The 19,945-nt window shown below is 50.8% G+C and overlaps 1 protein-coding gene across 1 annotated transcript in view; it reads right to left on the reverse strand.

Moving 5' to 3' along the window:
• sgcd (sarcoglycan, delta (dystrophin-associated glycoprotein)) overlaps nt 1-17,691 on the reverse strand; it is a 97,827-nt gene extending 80,136 nt beyond the window's left edge. The window contains exon 1 of the mRNA XM_029173727.3: nt 17,117-17,691. The gene's annotated coding sequence lies outside the window, so the exon portion shown is untranslated. The remainder of the gene's footprint in view (nt 1-17,116) is intronic.
• Nucleotides 17,692-19,945: the final 2,254 nt, after the last annotated feature.

The following is a 19,945-nucleotide window of genomic DNA, read 5'->3' on the forward strand; positions in this document are numbered from 1 at the left end:
TTGACATCTTACATGGACGTCACAACAGTCACGAACAGTCGTTGAGGTCGTTTCCACTTTTTACATCATTCAAACTTCTGTTAAAAGCAGGCAGTTTATCCAGGTTTGTCCATTGACCTAAAATCACAGTTGATCCCTTCACAAACTTTAGTAAAACACTTTCTTGAATGAACTGCACATGAACCAAATCACCTTTTAGTTCTTGGACTTCAGCGTGAACAGCGTAAAGCAGCTGCTAAGCAACACGCGTGTTTCCTACATCGCTAATAGCAACACAGACTGATTGAACCACACATGCAGCTACAGACGTTCAACACCAATTAGCAGCGTGTTCCACTTTTAATCCCGCTCTCACTATTAGCGTTTTCCTGAAAAGCCCAGAGTCGTGGTAATTAGTCGGTGGTGCAGCAGGATGAAAGGCAACGAACCACCAGCCTGAACCACAACACGACGAGCAGGACCGAAGTCAGACCCGCTGTGACGCCGGTTCTGCTGGATGCTGCTTTGTTCTGATGGCGCCAGTGAAGGTCTGATCGGACTCACATACAGTAAATATGGATGGACGGAGCCGTAAAGGCTCTGAACCCAATAAGCATCTGCAGATGTGAGGCTTGTATGCGAGGAATGACTCAAACCTTGAGCCTGTCCTGAATCTGCACTTTCATTCCTCTGGGGTGAAATCTGAAGCTCGTTAAAGCCTCGGAGCAGCAGAACTGAAGCAAACATCTCCAGTGAATTTAAGGTTTGGTTTGAAAAGCAAAGCTGCTGCCTCAACAATCACATGCGTCTGGTGAGGCAGGGACACGATGGGCCTCCAAACGCTGCACTATGTGTGAATTACTCTTCAATGTGTGTAATCGCCTGCACCCGGATCTGTGACAAACAGAAACAACCAGAACCCGCTGGTTCTACTGCCCTGCTCATCAGCACAGCAGCAGCGGCGGAAACCTAATGCTTCTCACAGCGAAACTGGACCTGCACAGACGCAGCACACAAAGCTCACGCAGCGGTTGCCGGTTCAGTGCCTCAGTGCCTTATGGACATTGAAAGAGCACAAACAGATCTGATCAGCTTCCGGGAGCCGAGGAGTCGCAGCTCTGCCCCCCCTCCACCCCCAACTCAAACCTAAAGTCCTGTCTGAATGTGGCCTCACAGCAAACTCTAACTGTTCCAACGCTGAACGGATGAATTATATGAGGCTTAAATGTAATGAGGGGCCAAAACATTAGAACTGCAGCTTAATCAAACTGCAAAAAAGAATGGAGCCCAGGTCCAGAAAGTAAAAGCCTGAACCGACCACGCACACTAGCAATGTAAAATGTACTTTAAGCTTCACACGCTTTGCTTCTAAATTTAATTACATTAAATTAATCACTTGAGTCTGATTAGAGGTTGTTAAAAATTGGAATTTGAAGTGACACGAGCCCGAAAAGTCCTAATCGCCCGTGTGTTTGTGCAGAGCTTCAAGTGGAGCAGCTCCAACCAGAATGACACTACTTAGCATTCCAAAGGGCAGAGCAGCAGATAAGGCTCCTTATCACGGCCGGGATGTAACCCAGTTCAACCGCATTAAATTATTCAGCCTTCCAAAATATTAGCGTTTTGGATAAATTGCTGAACCCCAGCGTTTATCTCTCAGCTCAGAACTTATTATTTTACAGACTGCTCCTCAGTGCGGCCACAGAAACACGCAGACATAAAGGAGGCGGCTTCATATTTCATCCTGAGGGTTTTAGAACAACTTTATGACACGCGGCTTTCCATTCAAACGGCCGTCAGACATTGAGGTCTTTAATCAAAATTTACTGTAGCGTCTGATTATATGAGCACTTTTATTGATGTATTAGCAGGAAGATGAACGCCTTCACTGAAACACGGCGAGGATGTCGCAGTGTCTGAGGCCACGCAGATTAAAAAGGTCGGATCTGATGCGTCATTAGCAGAACGGGCATCGGCTCCGTGCGAAATGTGTTCATGTACAAATGATGATTTCAGTCCAAACAAACAAACAAACAAACAAACAAACATTAAACCTGTGATGATCCCAAAGCGGCCACACTGTAAAACGTCTGGGCTTATCTTTTATTCAAGGCTTCAAGCTGATAAAGCTTCACGACCCATTGGGAACTACTGTATGTTAAATATTCAGCCATACAAATAGTATAAAAATGCTAAAGCTCATCATCACTGACTCCTGACATCAAGCTTCACGGCTGCTGGTCCAACTCTCCCAGCGGCTGTAGGTGTGAGCACACCTCACAACATGTGATGTCAACTCATTCAGGTTAAAGCAGCAGCAGCAGCAGCTCAACCCACCACGCTTTTCACTATTTCAACTTCGCACCCAGTCCACGAGTAATGAAGTTTAGCAAACAGCTTCCAGCCGGAACGTCGGCCTGCAGCAGAACCAAGGACACGTCCAGACAAAGGGTTCCGTGGCAGCGAGTCAGCGGCTGCCGAGCCTCCTGCCAGGTGGCCGTCCAGACATTCTGCTCTTACATGATCCCAGATGACAAGACATAATTAAAGCAGCCGCAGGTACGAAAGCACGCGATCCGCGAGCAGCCGCGGTAATGGCTGCGTCAACGGCCTGCTGTTCTGCTAGCTAATGACCCGTGCTCACGCCCTCCGTGGGTCCAGACCTGCTGCTGAGCCCAGCGCGACACTGACGGAGGGGGACGGGTGGCCGAGGCTGGAGCAGCAGCCAGGAGGGGGCGCTGGAGGACTCCACCCTCACACGGGTCTGAGAGTTCTGAAGACGAGTCGCGTCCGTTTGTTGTGTTAGCAGCTGCTGCAGCGCTGAGACGACGCGGCCACAAATGCTCCTGCTGATCGCGTCAGCCAGTCCATCCATCAGGACCCTGTCAGAGGCCAACGAGCCAGCTGCCACAAGCGCATCAGAACCGGGCTGGACCTGAAACCCCACCAGACTGACTGGCACAGACGCCAGGCTCAACGGAACCCTCGCTGTATTTCATCTCTCCTCCAGGTTCCAGTCCAGCTTCCCTAAATGAGCAGCGTCGAACCAGCTGTGAAGCGAGCGACATGAAAAGCTCAGCTGTTCGTTTCCAATGCTCCTCCGTCATCCGCGATCAAGTCGTGTTACTGAGCTTTTCAGACCACGTTCTGTACATTGCTCTGCTTTTATCTGACTGTGTTTGAAGCTGATTCGGAGGCTGCAAACAGATCTCTGTGCTGCATGTGGCCGTGGTGGAACAATGCCACAGTCAGAAACATGTGGCATCGTCCTGGAAAAATGAATAAACTGCATTATTATATTTATATTATTATAGGTACAGTTAGCCTGTAGTTCAGAAGGAGCTTCTGCTCATTTTAACCACCTGTCACTCAGGTTGCGGGTTCAATCCCTTCAGAGAGGGCTTGCGTCAAGAAGAGCATCTGGTGTAAAAACTTGCCGAATCATTGGCTGTGGTGACCCCTGACCAGATAAAGCTTTCCTTGTTTCCTTCTATATTGTTTACTTGAAGACAACATGTTTTCTGTGTTAAGACATGCATCAAATTGCTTCAAACCGTTTGTGCGAGGTCACATCAATTCGCACTGATGATATAACAACGAAGATGAAATAATAGACATTTGCTTTTAAAAATACTGAGCTGAGCAGACAGATGTGAAATAAAAGGCTTAGAGCAGCCGTGGCCTCCTGGTTACCATGGTAACCAGCATCTAAACATCTTCAAGTCTGTGTGAACTTCTCACTGGAAAACTAATGGTGGAATTAGTATTTAGTTTTAGGCTGTCCTCATTTTCCAAAGCATTAGCGACGCATTCTCACCATCTCGACAAACACGTACATCAGCACAGCAGCTCTGAACTGAATCTACTGTAGGTTGGAACAAATAAACCAGAGCAGGTCTGACTTTCACACAGTAAGAAACAGTTGTCCGGCGTCTTCGATAAAGAGCGATTCAGCAGCTCGTGGCATAAAGTCAACCTAAGATTAGGGACGTGTCAGAGGAAAAGCAACCGGGTCAAAGTCACTCCTGTCTGAACCAATGCACCGACGCGGGTTCAGTCAGAGGATGCGCTCTATTAACGATGCCAAAGGCTTCGCTACATGAGGGAACATCAGAGAGCGAAGGAAGGCGTTCAAACACGTGTGCCCCGTGCGACTCCCACCTCAGCCCGAGGATACGACAGGTCCTCTGATCGGGCCTGGGTTTCCCGCGTCTGACATTGTTTTTATGATTCCGTCTTTTTCTTCTACAGAGCAAACACCGAAAACAAAAACAGACTTTGTGGTTTTCTTCTGGCTCAAACCAGTTTCCTTGAGCGACAGAACAAAGACGCCGTGTGACACAGGAAGCGCCGCCGTCAGACTGCAGCTCTGAGCAACGAAGGCAGAGGCTCCACACGCGGCACCGAGGCAGAGGCCGTACGGAGGTCACGGGGTCAGCGGGTGGACGCGCAGTCAGCTGGATCAGACATGGAGCCATGCAGACCCAACCCGGGCCGGCGTCGGGAGGATGAACCCGGGCCGGCGTCGGGAGGATGAACCCGGGCCGGCGTCGGGAGGATGAACCCGGGCCGGTGTCGGGAGACCGAACCCGGGCCGGTGTCGGGAGACCGAACCCGGGGAGGCCGAACCCGGGCCGTCGTCGGGAGACCGAACCCGGGCCGGCATCGGGAGGATGAACCCGGGCCGTCGTCGGGAGACCGAACCTGGGGAGGCCGAACCTGGGGAGGCCGAACCCAGGCCGGCGTCGGGAGGATGAACCCGGGCCGGCGTCGGGAGGATGAAACCGGGCCAGCGTCGGGAGGCCGAACCCGGGCCGTCGTCGGGAGGCCGAACCCGGGGAGGCCGAACCCAGGCCGGCGTCGGGAGGATGAAACCGGGCCGGCGTCGGGAGGATGAAACCGGGCCGGTGTCGGGAGACCGAACCCAGGGAGGATGAACCCGGGCCGGCGTCAGGAGACCGAACCCAAGGAGGCCGAACCGGGCCGGCGTCGGGAGGATGAAACCGGGCCGGCGTCGGGAGGATGAAACCGGGCCGGCGTCGGGAGGATGAAACCGGGCCGGCGTCGGGAGGCCGAACCCGGGCCGGCGTCGGGAGGCCGAACCCAGGCCGGCGTCGGGAGGATGAACCCGGGTCGGCGTCAGAAAGCTCCCAGTGTCCTTATTACACAACGTAGCAGCTGAGGCGCCGCTCGCATGTCAACACGCTCGCATGTCGCCCCTCGGGGCAGAAGAGGCTCCTGCCAAGCTGGAGCACCACCTCTTCCAAAGGGCTCTCGTACGGTCATTAGCTGAAACAGCTAATTATTTATAGTGGGATCAGCGATGCCCTTGATAGCGCTGGGACAGACGACAGCGCAGCCGTATAAATCAAAGTGTGTTTTCCTTATATTTGCATCAGGCTGAATGCAGAGGAAGGAGGTGATGTTAATGATGCAGGCGTAGGAGGCCGAAGCCACCAAACACAACGCCGTCACAGCATCGATCAAACTAAATACTAGACGTGGAAACAAGGATGAAATGTTTCGAAATAAAGCCTCATGAAGCCTGTTTTTAAAAGAGCTTTGTGAACCACCCACATCTCTCATGTATCAACTATTACACCTTCAATATCTGGGGCTGTTTCAGAAGAATGGAAAGGCTTCACACGCGGCACCAAGGCAGACGAGCTGGACCCAGTCCAACACAAGGAGTGGAGCTATAGAGATAAAACAGACATGCGTGTGAGGAGAACAGTGGGACCAGAGGGGACGGGTGGAGACGGGTGGAGACGGGTGGAGACGGGCTGGACCGAGGAGACGGGCTGGACCGAGCAGACGGGCTGGACCAGGCTGTGTCCGTCTCTCTGCATGGTTTAAATGAGGCCGTTCTCATCCTTCTCTGCCCTCGTGCTCGGAGCAGCAGACGCGTCCTGACTCCTGCAGAGAATAAATGTCCGGCTCGCGGCGGAGGAGGACCCCCAGCAGCACGACGCTGTTTATGTCGGGTCAGGTTATTTCAGACGAGATGAATAAAACATGTGCTGGTTTCGTGTTGGAGCTGATCCGTTAGGAGTCGACCCCCGTCTGCAGCGGGTCCAAACGGCAGCGTCCGCGTCCGAGTCCCACTCACTGCTTCCATGTGACCGTTATTAGAGGTTTGGATGCTAAAAGCCTCGTTGTTTTCATATCTCACCTGTAATTAGTGTCTCATCAGAAACATTCATGGAGCCGACAAGTCTCACATTGTTATTATCACCAACACGTTTTCAGACACTTGTTACTGGAGCGAACAGACTCTTGACCTGAGGAGACGCCGGTGGTCGAGTTACTGCTCGTAATCACACTGTGACCTTTAACAGCCCACAGTCTGTTGATCTCACTCGCATTAAGGACAAATTAAAATACACACGAGGCCGCATCCCTGAAAAGCCGCTCACAAACACTCTCCGCCGCCTCCTGACAGCGTTTGTTCTTTCCCTCCGTCGTTCCTCACCTGTCAGGCCCTGCCAAAACTTGTTTTCTGTCTCCCGTGGCTCCGTGCACAGACGCTGCCTTCCAATTATCTGAAGCCCGACACAGAGAAGCAGCTTGATGAATCTGAGCGGCTTCTGACAGTCAGATGCTTCACACGGAGCTGCTCGCTCCTTCCTTCCCTTTCTTCCTGCAGCACCATTTCTCCTGCACCTCCTCGTGTGCCACATAACTCAGCCTCTCAGACAAAGGGGCACACGCTACAAAGGTGAGTGTGATTATGTTATGAGGGCGTCGGCTTCTAATTAGCAGGGCTGTGTGGAGCGTTCTCAGTGTGGGTGGTTTGATTGGTACATATTTGTTTGTGTGTAGATTTGGAACGTGTAGCCATCTGTCATTCGTTCACATTGTGCGAGGGAACAATGGCTTGATGAACTGAACACCATAATTAGCTGGAGCTGCATTGGATTCTTAAGAAAGCAGCTACAACTAGCAGATGAGGAAAACTGACACTAACATATCCTTTATTTGAATAATAACGGTGGATGTTAACAACCGTGTCGTCCTGTGTGTTCTCAGGTGCTAAGCTAACAGCACTAAGCTAACAGCACCAAGCTAACAGCACTAAGCTAACAGCACTAAGGTAACAGCACTAAGCTAACAGCACCAAGCTAACAGCACTAAGATAACAGCACCAAGCTAACAGCCGACAGAATTTGAGGATTTTCAAAGCAACTGGGGCGGTTCCAGCACCAGTGAAGGTTCTGCTCCTGCTGCCTAACGACCATATCTGCTCTCGGACCACAGCGACCTCATCGTCGTGGCCACAGTGGGGGTGATATAATGTGATTGTAAAAATGTGTTCTGGGGAGTTTTCATCAGTAATAATTTGTCTTGTCCCGGAGGCCCGACCCGGCCCGGCCCGGCCCGGCTCGGCCCGGCTCGGCCCAGCCCGGCCCGGTCTCCACGCCACTCGCCTGTCTGCCTCCCAGCAGATGAATTGTGGCCTCAATAGACACAAGTGCTTTGTTCACATTTCCTTCAGTATCACACAGTCTGGTCAACAGTGAACGCTGATTAGGCCTCATGTAATCTCAGAACCTCTCCTGCTTAATTACAGGCTGTTACAGGCTGTTGTTGACTTCTGGCCTGTGTCACATTACAACAACGCCGGCGTCATCCGGCTCTGACAGACGCTCATTCATTCCCTCTGCTACAGGCCAGCAGCTGTATAGAGAGGCAGTAAAAGAGAGCAGCTTTAAGAGGAAACACCTTCACATCTGGGATCAAACGACACCAGGCAGAACCGGGTGAACTTATCATTTACTGTATTCCTCTGAGACGTCTCAGGGGACTGATGCTGTGTGCTCATAGACTCCAACTAGTGCTTCCTGTTTTTTTCTGTACCTGCCCCGGTAACGGCCGGGCTGAGGGGGGGGCGGAGCTAAACGACATAGACCACCAATGTTAAATGTTGTTGCACAATTTCGCTGATAAAATGTAAAATCTTTATAACACAACTTGCTTTTTAGTGGTGAAATATCTTCTGATTATAATTAAGAATATCATGAATGCTGCAAAAGTCAGTTTGCTTTTGAATTTACTTTGGAACTAAATTAGACAAAAGACGTGTTCGGTCGCTGTCTTCTCTTCCAGACCCCGTCAGTAACAATATGTCTTTGATACGTGGATGCGTGAACCTTTGGGGTGTGAGCCGAGCTGAGACACACACATCAAGCCCATCACGGCCGCTGCCACAAACTTTCCACAGACACAATGAGCATCGGTGGACGTCAGCTTTGTTGTCTGACTGACTGCTGCTCCTTCGTCGTGTGATTGGCTGTGGGCGATGTGCTTTGAAGACGAGGCGGCTCATCAACAGGGCAGCGACAGGATCGGTCGTAACGCAGCAGACGAGGCCAGAGCCTCCCTCAAGGTGAAGACGTGCAGACTAGACGAGCTGCTGGTGACTCCACTCTTTAGGGGCAAGTTTAAGGCAACGAGGGGGACGAGAAGAGAGGAAAGAGAGACCAAGAGGAAGTCAAATGCGAGTTGGCGCCGAGGCTGGAGGAGGAAATGTGCCAGAGCAGAAAGGAGGAACAACCACATCAGCCTCAGATGCACTCGTCACTGCACAGGAGGCGTATCCATGGATACGGCACGGGATGCAGAGAATGCTCACACGCTTCCTCTGGCAGCATCACACTAAGCTAATGGTAAAACGCTGCCGCTGACTAATCATATATCTGAAATATTTCAGACTCTGGCTGAGGGGAAGGAGGCAAAGGCAACACAACAGGTTTGGAGTTAGAGAACAACTGATCTAGATGGTTTATCAAAGCTGTAACCTCACGCGTGAGACGTGAAGGTGAAGACACTGGTGGATGGAGAGCATCTTCTCATACTCTGCAGTATCGACCTCACCACTGCTCTACACTGACGCCTCACTTCTCTCCTGTGGTTCTATAACAGCTAGAAGACACTGCGTGCATCACTCCCAACACAGCAGCCTGCTGGTGGAGGCTTCTGGCAGTAAATCGCCTCTGTAGCTAATTTGGTATTAACATTACACATTAATGACCAGCCACCCAGTTATGATTAGGGAGGAGGGGAATCACTGGACACTGACACTAATCCACACATGCAATATTCATTTAAAGAGCGTGTTTATGGTACACAGAGGCCGGTACTCATCGTGACCAGCCCGGCTAGAACCACCACAGGCAGCAGCAGGCCGGTGGATGGACCGGCTCCACACACACAGCAGGGGGGCGGTGGGTCCACGGACTGGACACAAACACCGGAGAAAAGTAAAGCTGACACAGTGCAGCAAAGATAAGAGTGGGGAACAACCCGTCCACCAACACGGTGACTCCCGTTTAGACGCTGGCGTCGGGTTCTCAGCTCGCTGTGGCCGAGTCTCTGCAGCGACTCACGGCGTGGACGGTTTCATTCGGTGGAAGTGGAACCACAGCAGGTCGGACAGTGGATCACAGCGCTGTTCTGAGCGTAGGTTTAGTCTTTAATAGATCCCCAGAGACGACTGTTTGATTGTGCTGTTACTGAAGCGCAGCCAATCACCAACATGCCTGGGGCGTCATTTCCAGCCCGTGTCGGGGTGAGAGGCTGTGTTACCGGATGTCAGGCTCGTTAAAAGCTTTGATTGTGCATAAGCACATCTCCCTGGGACACATCGAGCCCCACAATTAAAATCCAGGACCTCATTCTCCCCTTTGTCTTTTAATGCTGCATTATAACAATTCAAAGCGCAGACAAGTCACTTTTTTCCATTTGGCAGAGTGGAAGCAGCACCTGTGCAGGTCAGAGGCTGCTGTAATGTCTGCAGGCGAGAGGCCATGGGTGCTTTAATAAAAGGCTCGTTTCCCTCCGTCCACCTGTAACGGAGCCGGCACATCTGGCCAAGTGTCTGCCCTTGGAAGGAGCGGAGGAGGCTCACAAAGGAACCGCTTACACCAGGTTATTTGACCTTTGACCTTTGGTTCATCCGGGGGCTTGGCCACATAGCCTGTAAGCGATGCTTTGTTCCTATGAGGCCTCTGAAGCTATTTGCTGTTTTTATTATCATTTGCACTTTAATCCAACATGCACATTTTCAAAAGGAGTAAAAACCCTTCGCCTGCTAAAAACGCCTCCGCACTTAAAAACAGAAAATGGAAACGGTGCCACTTCCTCTTTTTATCCATCCGATGTGCTGAAAGCTTACATTAAACACTAATTCACTTCTAACGTGTAACATTTAAGAGTAAGTTTCCAGTACGGCTGATAAAGGCGCTAAGCTCTGCTGCTGAACGGAGGATGCACGCACGCACGCACGCACACACACACACACACACACACACACACACACACACACACACACACACACACACACACACACACACACACACACACACACACACACACACACACAGCGGATGTGATCGTGGGCTGCAGGGCTGGAGTCTCACCAGGAGGGGGGACGTCGGCCCGTTTCACCCAGAACCTCGGCTTTTCCGTAATATTACACTCATCATTCAGCTGAACACAATGAATCACAAACACTGAGTCTACACAACCTTGGCTGCTGAATAGGTGCTTGTGTTTTTAACGTACTGAAACATTTCAGGAAATTATACTGTAAATATGATTTTCATGTGGCTCTGCTCGTTTCCTCCCAGGTGCCTGTGGAGCCAAAACTGGGACATGAGTGCAAACATTAACTCTGAACAGCATAAAATGGCTCCTGAGATCAATTTTCAGCTGCTCCCCCACACAGACATTCCAAAGGTTGATCCCAGCCGATCCTCTGCCACGACGGCTCCCATCACGCTGCTCAATCCACCCAGTAAATGAATTAGACCTTTCCTCGTGCAGCAGCTTGATCGCATGGCGCCGTGCAGGACCACGATTTGCTGCTTCGCACAGTCACATTGACAACCATTCATCCAGCGCCAAACCCTTGAGCAGGGCAGGACGGACTCCAACCTCCACCACAGGAAGGCTGCGTGGGCATCTCTTCCTCGTCTTCTGGATCTGTTCATTCTCGCCAACCGTCAATTCAGGAAAAGGACTCGTGAGGCCGTCATCAGTTTAGCAATAAGTGTGGTTCCCAGGAGCAGCTTCCTTCTGCTTCAGTGAAGAACCGGCCACACAAACGCTGGAGGACACAGAGGTTGATCCTCAAACAAGCTTCAGCACAGGCCTGCAAAACACAGCGGCGCTGCGTCCTACTGAAAACATCTGCATTAAAATGACACCAGCGCACGAGCAGCAGCACCTAACAATAAAACATTTTACTTCCTCACTCATTTAATTCACTCTGTGGCTTCAGGAGCTGGAGTCATTTCCTCTTTTATGTAAAACGGGATGCATGTGAACGCTGAGGCTGACCAAGCGTTAAAGCAGCACTAACGCAGCGCTAACGCAGTGCTAACGCAGTGCTAACGCAGTGCTAAAGCAGCGCTAATGCAGTGCTAAAGCAGCGCTAATGCAGTGCTATAGTAAAGCAGTGCTAACGCAGTGCTAAAGCAGTGCTAACGCAGTGCTAAAGCAACGCTAATGCAATGCTAAAGCAGCACTAATGCAGTGCTAAAGCAGTGTTACAGTAAAGCAGCGCTAATGCAGTGCTAAAGCAGTGTTACAGTAAAGCAGCGCTAATGCAGTGCTATAGTAAAGCAGTGCTAACGCAGTGCTAAAGCAACGCTAATGCAATGCTAAAGCAGCACTAATGCAGTGCTAAAGCAGTGCTACAGTAAAGCAGCGCTAATGCAGTGCTATAGTAAAGCAGTGCTAACGCAGTGCTAAAGCAGCGCTAATGCAGTGCTACAGCACAACAGCGCTAACATAGCACTAACGTAGCGCTAACGCAGGCACACATTCACCTCTGATTACAGCTCATCACTGGGATTTCAGATTTTTAACAACATCCTACAGCGACTAGAACGTCCCTGGAGCACGGAGGACGTGGAGACGGACGCCGCCTGGACAGCACTGAGCTTGGAAGTGAAGGGAAACCATGAGGATCATCCTCCTCCCACATTAAAGGCCTGTTAAACATTAAAGACTACAAACCGAGTTCTTATTCCCTATGAATTAATCAGGCCTGCAGTGATGAGAAGCTGCAGCGAGAGGAAGTTCAGCTTCTGCCAAAGCTCCACGCAAATATCAGATTCTTTTCCTCGCTCCTCTCTAATCTTCTCCGTCTTCTTTCATTCCTAAAGTCACATCTCGTCCTGTGCTTTGTTTCCTCCCTCATGTTCAGTTTCATTATGTGGCTTTTATTTCCTGGCTCCTCGTTCACTTTCCCTTTTGTTCCATCCGTCTCTGAAACAATGAGCAGCCTTCACGAGCTGCTGGCGTCCAGGCGGCAGAACCCTCCATGTGCTGATGGTGCAGGATCTGAGCCCAGTCGCCCAAAGTCCACCGGAGCCGAACCCGACGCCTTCGGACCCAGCGCCGGGCAGCGCAGTCTGCCGATAAGAGCCGTCTATGAGTGATGAGCTTAAAGAGGCGCTCTCCAACCTGCTCGTTTTTCAGTGCCTTGTTTCAAGGTTCAATAATCATATATACATTCTACAGTCGATCTTAACCAAGGTGACTTATGCTGTGATTTACTGCGATCAATAGCTCATCAGAATTATTCACCGCTTTGACAAACAAATCAGTGCACGCTGTGCTGCGTTCAAGGCCCAGCGCAGGAGGTGGGACTCCACACTCTCCAGAGCGTTCAGCACAGAAGCAGCGTTCGGACGGCTTTCCGTGCAGTTTGTCTCTGCGGAAGAATTCTTATGGTTGTGGCTACAGCAGATAACGTCCATTTAATGAAGCGATAATATTCAAGTGCCCATGTATTTGCATATTTTATTCATGAGTTTTATTTTCAGTCATTCAAAAATAAATTGTAGCAGAAGAGATAGAGGCTGAGCGCTCATCGCCCTGCACACGGAGCCTGTGTCAAACTTACACCAGAACTAATTAACACTCGGAGCCATTTTTAAACGGGCCGCAGCAGATATGAGCTCAAATAGAAACAATGGGCGCCGTAGCAACCATCCCATTAATCTTGTCCCTTTGGCCAATTTCCATCCTGGTAGAAGGATTACGGTGCTAAAAGGACCGATTACCTTCAGGAGTCTGCGCTACCAAGGACATCTCAACAACACATGATTATCGCCGAGTCGTTGCAGGACTTGACGTCTGCTCACTCAAAAACACTTGACTTCAACAAATCTCCTCCACAGATTCAGACACGGTACAAGCAAACACTGTGCATGTTAATATTCGAGGAGAGGCAACGTTTACATCATTCATCTTCAAACAAAGCACCAGGGATCCTAATGAGAAGCTGAAGTCAACTGTGCCTCAGGAACATCAGCAGCATCGGCTGCCAAACGGAGTCGCAAATTACGGGTACAGGTGCATGTTTGCTGATGCACAACACAGAGCTGCAGCTGGATGCTCCCAGTCTCCGGGGACGCGGCTCCACGTGGCTCCTGTCGCCTCCAAGCAGGAAGCAGATCTACGAACCCGCTCGGTGCTCATCCAGGTCTCCGTGGGTCCGACGGCACCCGGGCCTCCTCCGTTCTTGGGGTTTTCATGTAGCTCATTATCAAATTGCTGACTGGTAATTATGTCACCAAACGGCCGCCGGCCGCCTCGGCTCTTCCACGTCTGTCTCGGTGCCCAGATGTGTGTCCTGCCCCAGGTCTCCTCCACTCGGGCCTTTGTGCAGCCTTTTGTTCTCCTCTACAATACCAATCCGTTCCTCAAAGGGCTCAAACTCCTAAGTGAAACCAGTTCCAGATTGCTAATGCAGCCTGTCAGTATCACTGAGTGGGACGAGGAGATAAAGCTATTTATGGAGAGGACGGGAGACGGGAGAGACTCCCCCACCTCCCCCACCTCCCCCACTCACGTCCCGCTCCAGGGTCCTGGCTGCCACTCCGCGACAAACAGATGTGACACCAACCTACACCTCTGGCCTTCAGGCCCTGTGTGGAAGCGCTACAGAGAAGCCATCCATCTTTACCCACAACTAAATGTTATCTCTTTTGGAATCATTTCACTGCTTGCTTTCACTTCACAGACTTTTCGCTTTCATTCTGTTTCTTGGTACTGTAAGCTAATTAAAAGACGTCTCAGTCCTAATTTGGCAGCATCCGCTGTCGATGTCGTCCAGTCTCACTGCAGACGCTTCTAAATAAACCAGCAGACGCTTGGTTTTATGTGTTTATGTGATGTTCTGATCACATTGTCCTGCACATTTCCTTCATGTGACTCATTCTTATCAACATGCAGCTGCAGCTCACATGCTTCATGCTGCTGCTTCTACTACACAGCTTTTCTGACTCAACACAGTAAGTGAGCGTGTTCCTCCTTTTAGAAGCAGCAGCGATGGATCCCAGTTTATTATGCAGCTAAACGGGACAGACTTTGTTTCCTGAGCCAAAGCACATCCAGACTTTGAGATGCTTCAAATTGTTTTTCTTAAGCAAAGACTATTCTCAGAGGGTCAGAGTGGCTGCTGTGCTTCTAAACAACCTTTGCTTGAGCAGTTCATCGTGTTTCAGTGATGATGGAGTCACAGTCAGGAACCTGAAGGAGGCATCACGAAGTCAGTCAACACGGTTCTGATCCGCTGCTGCTCATGTTGTGGGCGGTTGCATGTTATTGCATCAGGCTGTACAGATGTTCACGTTGCTACGTCTTTTCTTTTTTAGGTGATTCCAGTAAATGTTGCTGCAACAGCAACAACAACAAGCTCCCTTCCTAAATTAATGTAATTGTGCTGTACTTTTTTTAAACAGAGAGAATGAGCATGTTTCAGGACCAAACGGATCCACATCTAGCACACAGCTGCTCAGCGTGTTACACTGGAGCAGACCTTGAAGCACTGGCTCTCCCTCAACCTGCCTGTGCTTTGTTTACGTGGACATTCTGACATCTCACGCATTAGGTCCTGGAAATTAGCAGGGACGGTTGATGGGTAATTAGCAGAAAGGATGCGAGCCTCCGTTTTCCCCTCGGCCCCTGGAGAGCTACCCCGCTTCCACATTAGTACACACACACACACACACACACACACACACACACACACACACACACACACACACACAGACACACACACACACACACACACACACACACACACACACACACACACACACACACACACACACACACACACACACACACACACACACACAATTTCCTGAGCGGTGGACTGCTGACGGAGAATAAGCAGACATATTTACAGTCAGTGCCTATTTGGCAATGTTGCTCTTGTGCCTAATTGGGCAGGACTGTGACACGAAGGCAAAACACAGCTCGACTCAGTAAAGGGGGAATAAAGGATGCAGCGATAGACATGCATCACAAGAGCAACACACATGAAGACAAAGAGGTGCGCTGGATGCGAAGGGTCCTGCTTCCAGGCAGCGACGCAGGTGAGCGGGACGAGAACGTGACGACTCAGCTCGCGCAGCGTCACAATCATCTCCTCTCCCCGTTTGTGCCTACATGCACTTTATTCTCCAGGAGGAACTTTAAAGCACGGCGCGTTATTAAGGAGAAGCCACTCGCATCCCAAGGCCCAACAAGGACACGCCATACGCAGCCGTCACTCAGAGCATGCATACGCTTTGACGCATGGATGGTGACGTCCTCTGGCTCCGGCGCTGCGTCGTGTGTTTGTATAATTGAAGTGCAGATGCACCGGGTTTGGACTGAGTAATTCATGAGCACTTGCTGAGGCGTTGCTCTTCACAACTGCCACCACCAGTTCCTTTGCCCCGATGCAGAATTCATCACTACACCTTTTCCACCATTCATTATTCAGGTTTTAACGCGTCGCTAAGTTTGGTGTCCATTGGTTTAAGGCCGAGCCTCACGACGTCCACGCTCAGTAACGTGTGCAGTTCTTCCCTCATCCTCCTCTTTCCATCTGAACCCTGCTGCCATCAGCATTTCAAACTGAGACCAGACCGAGTCGGACCAAACCTCCTCCCTACGTTTAGGGTCCAACATGCCTCCAAACATCCCCTTTGATCAGATGGATGATGACCCACAGCAATCACCAAGCCTCAGCACAGACTGAATCTGGGGACCTCTCTCCTCTAAACAAGCATCTAATTCATCTGGAACGATTGCATTACTTCTACAGCTTTGAAGCAGTTCAACGGTACAACACAACCTTCATTTAGTTCGACAGCCTAGTGCAGAGGTGCTGTGACAGTAGCTCCATGGAGCAAAGGCTCAGCGTGATGAAACAGGCCAGACGTGTGTGGGAGGAAGCACCCGACCCTCCGCTGGACGGGGGGTGGGTGTTTCCTTAACGCGTGAAAGGCCAGAGGGGTCGAACATGAAGGCCCAGCGCCGCGGATGGACCAGTGACTCCAACCCACAGGCAGAAACTGTGAACAAGAAGTTGTTCCTTTAAACTCTCAGTAGCGACGCCTGTGTTGTAACATCACGCCTTGGTATCATCCCACAGTCAAACAGCTTCCTGCTGCACTCGCAGCGCACTGGAGCTACAGCAGAAAGGCAAACACCAAAGTTTGCCTTTCCTCCGGTGGACACGACTCCGTCACACCATCTGATGTAAACAGTGACGTCCTCAGACTCCCGTGAAGGTGTCGTTCCCTCACATCCTCCATGTACAGAAGCCATGATGGTCTGAGCCCCAACAGAGAACCCCGAGCACCGAGTGCAGTTCCTATGGATGATGATCTAATCCACCAGGAGGAAACTGATAAGAACCAGTTCATGCAGAAAGAGGGAGAACAGGCTTCTACTGATCCAAAGCCTGAAATATTCAAATCTTTGCCAGTTCATAGCCGTTGCTCTCTCTGCCTGCTGATCAGACAAACCCGGTGAAGCAGATGCTGAAGGATTCTACAAATCAACTTAACAGTGAATTTGCCAGCTTCGCTGCTGCGCTTCTATTTATTCCTCAGTAGAGTCAGAGGCAGATACTGGTAACAGGACCGAGCGAGTCATGGCTGATTCAGATGTTCATTAGTGGCTGTAGCTTCTGCGAGAGGGGCCCTGTTAGGTCTAATCTGCCTCATCACTGAGACGGAGCCGCTGCTCCCCGAAGGAAAGAATCAATGCGACCCGGAGGGAGCGGGGCAGAAGCGATGTGCTCTGAAGGAGCCACGGGGCCAAGGCAAAGTAAACGCAGCCTTACCTCTCAGTCAGATGGATAATCACTAAACCATGCAGCTGGTCGCCTCCTGGGCTTCAGTGCAGGAATTTCAGATGGAGAGGAGGGATTCCCCGCGTCTTTCTCTGATGTTGGTATAATCTCAAGTCTGGTTCAGAGAACGAAGTCCAGCAGAAGCATTTCCAACACAGGCGCTTGTGACATGCTCGTCCTGCCTTCAGGGAACCAGGGTCGGTTCAGACTGGGATCCGGCCGGAGCAGAGAACTGGACGGCAGCGAGAAGAGCAGTGACAGCGGCAGAACAACTGAGCATCCTTCAGTGAAGAGGTGCAGATGACGAGGAGGAGAGGATCCAGGACCCCAGGACCGCGGGGATCAGCCAGCGCAGCTGGAATCAGATCCCTCCAACACTGGCTGAGAGGCAGGAGGCGGGCAGGTCGGCGCGGCGCAGGGCGAACGCGGGCTGTTGCATCAACATTGCTCTGAGTCTAGTTTTCTGTTCTTAGAGGAGGCACAGCACAAAGCGTCACCACACATCCAAATGCACGTCCGCAAAAACCATGTCCTCTCCGGGGCTCCTCGGGTCTGTGACGGCAAAAGAGACGAGAGAGCGAGCGCGAGCGTGAGCGTGAGCATGAGCATGCATGTGTGTGTGCAGCCGAGGACCGGCAGAGAGGAGAGGAGGCTGCGAGCGCAAGTTGAGCCGGAGCGATGTGAGAAGAGAGGATGCTGCTCGGCAAGAAGGGGGAGGGAGAAAGGGAGCGAGCGAGAGAGAGAGAGAGAGAGAGAGGGAGGGAGGGAGGGAGAGAGGGAGGGAGAGAGAGAGAGAGGGAGCGAGAGAGAGGGGGGGGGAGGGAGGGAGGGAGCGAGCGAGTGAGAGAGAGGGAGAGAGAGAGAGAGGGAGGGAGAGAGGGAGGGAGAGAGAGAGAGAGGGAGCGAGAGAGAGAGACAGAAAGAGAGAGAGAGAGAGAGAGAGAGAGAGAGAGGGAGAGAGAGAGAGAGACAGAAAGAGAGAGAGAGAGAGAGAGAGAGAGAGGGAGAGAGAGGGGGGGAGGGAGGGAGGGAGGGACAGCAGTTCTCACTGTCTGCGACTACATTAACGGCGCTGAGTAGGTGGAGTTTTCCTTGCAGCAGTGGAGGCGGATTATAATCTGAAACCAAAAAGAGAGAGAGAGACAGACGATGCAGATCCAAGAAAAGGACGAGAGAGGACGGAGGAAACCTCAGCATGGTTAGAAGAAACACAGAGCTGAGCCGAGGGTTTGAGCTCCCAGCTGCAGTGATGCTGGCACATGGACAGCCCAGAGCTCACACCATTAGAATATTTAAAGACGCACAAACTCTCCATCACTCCTGACCTGACAGACAGACAGACAGACAGACAGACAGACAGACAGACAGACAGACAGACAGACAGACAGACAGACAGACAGACAGACAGCAGCTTACAGCGCAGTGTTTGCCTTAACCTTCGATGCAAAATGGAAAACTAAACAGATCTCATCAGCCTTTTAAAAGATTTACATACATTTCATTTGTATCACTAGAAATGCATTGAACTACTTTCCAGTTCATTTGAACCAGTTATTCCAGGTTTCCAATTAAACTATCGTCAGTTCGCTGCTGAATTTAAAATGCTTCCTTCCTCTGGCATCCACTCTATAACACAGCAGAAGCACCGCTCTTCTGCTACTTGATGCAGACTTAAATCCAGTCTTGACTCAGAGGCGACGCTGGAACTAATCAGTAACAATCTGATGTCGGTGGACGTGTCTGTTAATCACCAGCCCAGTTTCACACTTTGCTCTAATTTGAATTTTATGTTTCTGACTGAATGACGAATCTACATGTGAAAAACCAAGCAGTGGATCCTAATCCATGAGCAGCGAGCCGCTGGGTTTAGTGGTTCAGACTTGACAGTGTTGTGATCACAGATCTAATCTTTAGACTTTTATCACTTCAGTTTCATGTGAGAATGAAGGCGTCCCTGCAGACGCTGTGTTTGTGTCCACACATCACAGTCCTGTCTGTTCTCGTCGCTCATTAGAATGACTGTGAAACCCTCCTCCTTTCTGTCAGCAGCGACTTGGCCGCTGAAGCGGAGCAGGATCCAAGGAGCTGGTTTCCAGAGGGAAGCTGTGCTTGGAGCCCTTTAAAGCGCGTGCATGCAGGGCTCCGCTGCCTGGAAACGGGTCTGCACAGAACGCGGATCAGAAACACCAACTTCACCAGGTGACTTTTTACTGATGCTGGACTCAACAGTTGTTTAAGCAGCCGGGTGCTGTGGACGTTTGCCAGTCAACAGCCCGAGAACGTTCTGGCTTCACTGGATCAATGCTACGTTAGAAACAAGCTTCATTCTTTTTTGAGGATTCACCTTCCAAAGCTTCATCTTTTCCTCTGGTCCAGATTCATCCGATCGTCATCATGCGCCAGCATCACTGCAGCCACATTCCTTCGCCTCCTACCCTCTAATATTCAATTACTCTCCTTATCAAGATGAAGGAGGCTTTTTCTAGCGGTGTTGATGATGCAGTGAAGTTCTCACCAGCGTCACCTTCATCATCATCAGTTTCACTGGTGTTTCTGATTAGCTGCTCAATGGTTTCACATGTCAATATGTTTAATCACGGTGAGTCCCGGTGCTTGGGTTCAGCCTGCACCGACACACACGAAGCAAGAGGAGCTCGGCACCGGATGCTTCTGGAAAACGGAACATTCTACAAATGTCTAAACACAAAACCAAACCCACCAGGACCAGGACCAGGAGAACCAGGTCAGCACCGTTAACACGTTAAGGTCCAATCCGTAATACACAGTATTAAGGATTATACTTCACCAGTTTTCAATGGG

Source organism: Betta splendens, chromosome 14, assembly GCF_900634795.4.
Source record: "Betta splendens chromosome 14, fBetSpl5.4, whole genome shotgun sequence".
NCBI lineage: Eukaryota > Metazoa > Chordata > Actinopteri > Anabantiformes > Osphronemidae > Betta > Betta splendens.